This window comes from Capsicum annuum, chromosome 10, assembly GCF_002878395.1.
Source record: "Capsicum annuum cultivar UCD-10X-F1 chromosome 10, UCD10Xv1.1, whole genome shotgun sequence".
Classification (NCBI taxonomy): Eukaryota; Viridiplantae; Streptophyta; class Magnoliopsida; order Solanales; family Solanaceae; genus Capsicum; species Capsicum annuum.
Genome location: NC_061120.1, coordinates 79102630 through 79110297, shown reverse-complemented (window position 1 = coordinate 79110297; position 7668 = coordinate 79102630).

Below are 7668 nucleotides of genomic sequence, written 5' to 3'. Positions count from 1 at the left end.
TAGGAAATTTCCCTTATTTTGTTCCTTATCATGCCAATTTCCTTCATACCTTGTGTTATAAGTCATATTTCACTCTTTTTCTGCATGGATGTTGATGACTAAATCTCATGAGGTTAGAGATACAGAGCCTTCATCCAGGGAGAGAGCCCAGTCTAGAGGGTGAGTCGCAAGTCATCAATAGACTCAACGTAGTGGACGGGCACATAGATATTCCCTATCTAAGAGTAGTGCTAGGGGACTTTCCCTTGTGCCTCATGTTGATTATGTTAGAGGTGTGGGTCCTACTTTAGTTCCACCGAGTTCTTCCACCCCAGTATTGGAGGGGTTGTTTGTTTGATTGTTAAACTATTTGGAGGATGCCCCTTTGAGCGCACTTAGTGTTTCTTTGGTCTCGAGTGTGGATCCTCCAGTTGCACCTAATTCTACTCTTAGTACTCCTCAAACCCCTAGTACTATTCCTATTTCAGCACCAACATCTGAGATGGTATTCTGAGATTCCAAGTTCAGCCTTCATCTATGTTACCTCCTCAGGTGGGACCTCAGCCTTCCAGATTTACCATGCCTCCTCTTGCTATTAGTAAAGTTATGTCTTTTGAGGATCAAAAATAGTTTAAGAGTTTTATTTATTTGGGTTCTCCCAAATTTAGTTGTGTTATGGGTAAAGATGCCTACGAGTTCTTAATTACTTAGCGGGAGAAATTGCATAATTTGGGTTTGCTTGAGTCATATAGGGTTGCTTATACTACTTATCAGTTGATAAATACTGCTAGAGATTGATGGAGGTCGCTGGTTAGTTGCAGACCTTTTGATTCTCCCAAGATAATTGTGGATCAGTTTATTGATGCCTTTTTGAAGAGATTTATTCTTTTACAATTTAAGGGATTGGATGAGGGATGTATTTGATCGCTTGGAGCAGGGATCCATGACTGTTATAGAGTATGAGGCATATTTTTATGCCTTGTCTGGATATTCTTATGCCATTTTTTCATCGAGTCTAAGAAGATTTGAAAATTCGTAATAAGGTTGGATATCTCTCTTTAGTTGGATACAGCTCAAATGTTTGTATTTAAAGCATATTCTTAGAGTATAATGGATCATGCTAAGATGCCTGAGGGCATTCTTTGAGCATCTCAGGGAGGCACCAAGAAGGTGCGCTATTTTGGTGAGTTCAAAAGTCAGGCTTCTCGAGGTAGATATTCCAGAGGTTCTCATGGGTATCATAGTAGATCAGTGAAGACAACCTTGTAGTGTTTGGGTAGTGGATCTTCTGGTCTCGCAAATCAGGGTGGACATTTGGTCCTAGTGGTGCCTTCTCCTATTGAGTCGGGCCATAGAGGTTGCTTTGTGTGTGATGAGATTAGTTATTTGGTCAAGGAATGTCCCCGCCTTATGATTAGAGCTACTCTTTTTTCAGTTATGAGAGGTAGGGGTTCTACTAGTGTTGTGAGAGGTAGAGGTAGTGGAGCTCGTGGTGGTGGTCGATGGGCTACTCAGATAGTTGATGGTCGTGGATAATGCTATGCATATTTCTCTTTAGGTTTTGATTATGTTAGTGAGCCTCTTGCTATGACTATTTGTGTATCTACCTCGAGAGGAGATTCTTTAATGGTGGATTGGGTGTATCGATCTTGGATTGTGATTTTTTGGGCATGAGACTTGAGTAGACTTACTTGTTTTAGATATGGTTGATTTCAATGTTATCTTAGGTATGGGTTGGTTGGCTCCTTACCATGTGATTCTATATTGTTATGCTAAGATCGTGACTTTAGCTTTGTCGGGTGTGCCAAGGGAGCTTAGAAGGGTACAGTTCATTCAGGTCCTAAGAGGGTTATATCTTATGTTCAGGATCACCGATTGGTTGAGAGGGGATGTTTCTCTTATTTGGATCATATTCGTGATACTAGTACTATTTCACCTCCCTCTTTAGATTCTGTTCGTATTATCTATGAGTTTATGGATGTGTTCCCTATAGAGTTGCTCGGTATTCCTATGGATCGTGATATTAATTTTGCTATTGATGTTGAGTCAGGAACCATTCCCATTTCTATTCCTCTTTATTGTATGGACCCTGGCGGGTTGAAGGAAATGAAGAAAATGAAGGATTAATTGCAGGAGTTGTTGGATAAGAGATTTATCCGACGTAGTATGTTGCCTTGGGGTGTGCCTATCTTGTTTTCAAAGAAGAAGGATGAACCTATGCGGATGTGTATCGATTATTGATAGTTTAACAAGGTGACAGTTAAGAATAAGTATCCACTTCCTTGTATTAATGACTTATTTGATCAGCTTTAGGGTGCCATGTTGATTTTGAAGATTGATTTGAGGTTCGGTTATCACCTGTTGATGTAATACCCCGTACTTTTCCTAGCACAATTTTGCCCCTAGTGTGTCAAGTGTCAACTTAAAAAATGAATAACTTTTGATTTGTGTGGAATTTTCAAGCTCTAGACTCGCCAATGTGTGCATAATTGGCTCAACTTTCCAACGATACCAATTTCGCCTCAATCTGATACCCGGTTGAGAAGTTTTGGCATTTTTAGTAAAATCAGTATGACATCTTGACAGGCACCGCATTGTGGTGAAGGACGATTTCACAATTGTCAAATTCCAGAGGAGCACCGCGATTATGTATCTTCGTGGTGAAGTCCATTTCCCACTCATCCTTTTTCCAGTAAGGCGATGTAATTTTAGCACATCGCAGCGATGGCAAAAATGGGACTCGTCCCTCCCTTTTCCTGTGGCCCGATGTGATTCACCGCATTGCGTTGATAGGTAAAACCTAGCTCATCCCTTTTCCAGTGAACCACTGCGATAGTGGTGCGTCGCGGTGGGTGGCCAAATTGGGATTTTCCAGTTTCTGAACTTAACTTTAGACGGGCCATTTAGTCAATTATTTTGCTTCTAATTCATGAATAATAGATAATTTTACCTATTCTAAGCACATTAGGTTCACTTTTCATCTATTCTCTCTTAAAAAAACCCTAGAATCTCAAAGCTTAATCTCCAAGGAATCCAATTTCCTCCATTCATTCTTCAAGATAGCTCAAAATTAAGGGTTTCCAATTCAAGATAATCAAAAATCTATCTTCAAGATCACAAATAGGAATCCAAAATCAAGTGTTCTCATCAATTTCATCAATTAAGGTATGTGGGATTTTGAACAATGATAAATCTTTCATCCTTGTGCCCAAAACTAGTTTTTAATTATAAATTCACATGATTTTACATGAATTTCAATTTAGGGTCCCAAATATTGCTATTTGAAGATTATGAGATTACAAGTGCTTTGGATATTGAATTATATGTCTATATTTGTAAATTCATGCGTGTGACTAAGATTTCCAGATTTTGAGTTAAATTATGAATATTTTCATATCAAGCATGAACTTTATGATGATTTAACATGGAATTGATGCATGGGTTATCAAGCCCTAGTTTAATATTGCTATTTCAAGAATGATTATGCTTTTAAACACGCCATGTTATGTTTATACATAGCTTTGGAAGAAGATTTGATCTTTTGATCTTTAGCTAAGACATGAAATTCACTTTACAGCTTAAATTCAATTTTAAATGAACGGATGCACAGTTAGCTTTCAGTATGAAAAATTATGAATTTTAAGAGTGGATTTCCTTCAGAATGATCATAAAATTAAAGGGAGTAGTATTAGCACCGAGTAGAAAGTGTGGGTTTAGTGCATCATACTTTCCTAGAACTACAAGCTAACATAGGTATAGATTTAATATTCCCATTTCTATATGGATGATAGTTACAGATGTGATCACTTAGCTCAAGTTATACTTCCTGGAAAGAGTATGACACCTTTCCCCAACATGAGGTTTTCCCCTTAGGGGAATGAGATGTTGGAATCTATGATAGCTCAAATGGTTTATGTCAGTTAAGAGAACCTCCCTACTAGTAAAAAATAATAGAAAAGCTTTTAAAAGAACTTCCCCAATAGTAAAGATCTTCAGAATAGTTTTTAAAAGTATTTTCCCTATAGTTTAATGGAAAAGAATGACAGATAATAGTTCCGCTTTTAGACTTTAAATGTGATGGCCCACCAGACTTACGCAGTATATTTTTTTTATTCATGATTTATGATTTTCAGCTTTCAATTATTCCAGCCATGTGAGTCACTACATACAGCATGCATATTCTATGAATATTTATAATATTAAGATATTGATTTACTTGTGCATTCACCCCCATATACTCGCTACATCCTCAAAGTACTGATCCACATATACATCTATGTGCTACATTGTCTCACAATGTAGGTTCAGGTGCTCAGTCTTAGCAGCATGAGTGATTTCGAGCATCTTTATCTACATCTCGACAGTTGGTGAGTCCTTATGGTTCGATGGCCCATTTTTCCAGATTTTCCAGCTTTCTTATTATTTGATTAGTTACTTTCAGTTTAGACCAAGTTAGTTGGGGGTTTGTCACAATGGCTCACTAGTGCTTGGTAAGTAGAGTCTTGTCGGACTACTAGCTATTATTTTCAGACTTTTAGCATTAGCTATCCTGATAGTATATCCAGTGATCTCAACCATTTTTGATTTAATTCAGTAATTTAGCATTTTCTATGTGATTAAATTATTTTAATATGAATTATAGACTTAGTAGTAGGCTTACAGGATTAGCTTGAGACTACTCGTAGTCTTGAGAATCGTGTGACATCTCGGGACCTGGTTTTGGGTTATTACAAACTTGGTATTAGAGCCTAAGGTTTAGAGAGTCCGAAAAACTATGTTACGTAGTGTCTTGATCATGGGTGTGAAGCACACCACATTATGAGCAAGAGGCTAGGGACATTTTAGGAAATTATCTCTTTCTTTCATAATCCATCGTGTTTACAGCTATCTCTATCTGCTTTTAAATCGTATTCTTTCATGACAGAACATGCCTTCTCGCAGAGCTAATACCCATAGGAATGATAACCAGCCACCCTAGCCTGTTGATCCTTTGAATGAGAATGTGTCTCTTTCTAAAATTTTGGTTGCCTTTTAGGAGTTACCCTAAGCTATGACTACTAATGTTCAGGCCAATAATCAGGATACAGTTTTGCGTTAGCAAGTAGGTGATTTAGCTGCAGCCAGACTTCGTGACTTCATGAGGATGAATCCACCTGAATTCTTTGGGTCAAAGGTAGGTGAGGACCCACAATTATATTTGGATGAGATGAAAAAGATCACCCAAGTTATACATATTACTGAAGAGAAAAGTGTCAAATTGGCTTCTTATAGGTGGTAGGATATTGCTTATGATTGGGTTGTTATGTGGAAGAAAGGTAGAGGTAAGAATACAGCTCCCATGAGTTGGCAGTTGTTTTAGGATGTGTTTCTAGACAAGTTCTTTCCGCGTGAGTTGTGGCAAGCAAAGATTGAGGAGTTTATGAACTTGAGGTAGGGCTCAATGACAGTAAAGGAGTACTTCCTTAAGTTCAACCTGTATCTAAGTATTCCCTTGATTTGATGGCTGACACTAAATCTAGTATGAGTAAGTTTGTTACTTGAGTATCGGGATTGGTAGTCAAGGAGTGTATGACTGCCATGATTATTGAAGATATGGATCTTGCTAGATTGATGACTCATGCCTAACAGATCGAGGGAAAAATGTTGAAGGGAAGAGATAGAAGTAATAAGAAGGCTTGAGCTGGGTAGTTTGAGTATGGTCAGCCAAGGTCTATCGGGGGAAATCCTTCGCAGTTCTAGAGTCATCCACCTTTGATAATACCATCTTTAGCTAGTACCCCTACACCCAGAACCAAGCAGGAACAGTGGGGTAAAGACTTCTATGTCCAGATCTCAGAGTAGTGTGGGTGGAAGGCCTAGTTATCTTTCATGTGCTAGATGTGGTGAGAATCATTTTGGTGAGTACTTGTTAGGTCAGAAAGGTTGTTTTGGATGTGGAAGTTGGGCCATGGTATCAGGGAATGCCCGTATGCTAAGCAAGGAATCCGTGATGTTCGTCGCCAGACTCAGGCTACTAGTGCACCAGCTCCTCTAACTCGCCCAACCCCTCCCTAGGGTGCATCATCCATTATCGATGGCGGTCAGCACCAGAATTATTTTTATGCTTTACCATTCCACCAGGAGCGGGAGAGTTCACCAGCTATTGTTACTGGTATGCTTCATGTCTTTCATCTTGATGTTTATGTATTGTTAGACCCAGGGTCGAGTTTCTTTTATGTGACCCCACTAGTTGTAAAGGATTTTGAAATAGTCCCTGAAAAGATTCATGAGCCCTTCTTGGTTTCTACCCCAGTAAGTGAGTCAGTTATTGCCAAACAGATCTATAGAAAATATCCCGTTATTGTCCTTCATAAGACCATGTTATCAGATTTGATAGAATTAGACATGGTTGACTTTAACCTTATTCTTGGTATGGATTGGCTCCATTCCTGTTATGCATCCACAGATTGTCGCACCTGAGTGGTGAAGTTTCAGTTTCTTGATGAGCCAATCTTTAAGTGGGAAGGCAGTTCAGTATCTCCTAAGAGTCATTTCATACTTTATCTTAAAACTAGAAAGTTGGTATCTAAAGGGTGTATCTATCATCTAGTTCAAGTCAAAGACACTAAGTATGAGACTCCAATAGTTCAGTCAGTCCGTATAGTCAATGAGTTTCCTGATGTGCTTTCCAAAGATTTGCCAGGGGTACTTCCCGATAGGGAAATAGAATTCAAAATTGATCTTCTTCCTGATACTCAGCATATATCCATTTCTCCATATTGTATGGCTCCTACTGAGCTCAAAGAGTTGAAAGAGAAACTCAAAGACCTCTTAGATAAGGGCTTCATAAGGACCAGTATTTCTTCATGGGGTGCTCTGATGTTTTGGTACCTTACGAAACAGTTAGCATCATTTACATAGGAAGGTTGTATGTTTTCAAGAAACCAAAGTGTTATTTAATAAAGTTTTTAGTGCTTTCAGTGAAAGGAGATGACCACAGAAGAAAACTAGAAAAAGTAGCAGAAAAGGGAGTTTGACGATAAAAATGGTGGACCGTCTGTCTTGCGACGGACCACCAGGTGGACCGTCAAGACAAACCAGAACATGGCATCCTAATGACTTGAGTTACGAACCAAATGGCGGACCATTATCCACGCAACGAACCACCAGATGGACCGTCAATCCTTATCCAGAAACCACCTCTCAGAAGGACTTAGTGACGATTAACATGGTGGACCGTCAGTCTTGCGACAGACCACCAATGTCACCGTTAGGCCTTATCCAGAAGCTGCGATTTGGAAGAGATGAGTGATGACCATATGGTGGACCATCAACTCTGCGACGGACCACCATATGGACCGTCAATTTGGACACGGCTTTTTTGATTTCAAATTTTAAATTTTTCTTCTACCTGGGAGCATTTAAAACCGGAAACTAGGGTTATATCATTATCTTTTTCCTCGTTGGGAGAATAAGCTCTGTAACCTAGTGGTTTTTAGGAGATTGAAGCAGATTTTGGGATTTTAATCATTAAATTCTTTATTGAGGACTCAAGAACTAATTCTTGAGATTTTTGTAAGTAAACGAATATTTTATTTATGAATAATACAAGAATCATTCATTCTTCTTTTATGGAATTTTGTGGCTAAATTCCCATAACTAGGGTAATGGGGACCTTGATGTGAAAAGTATCTATGGGTTGTGAATCAA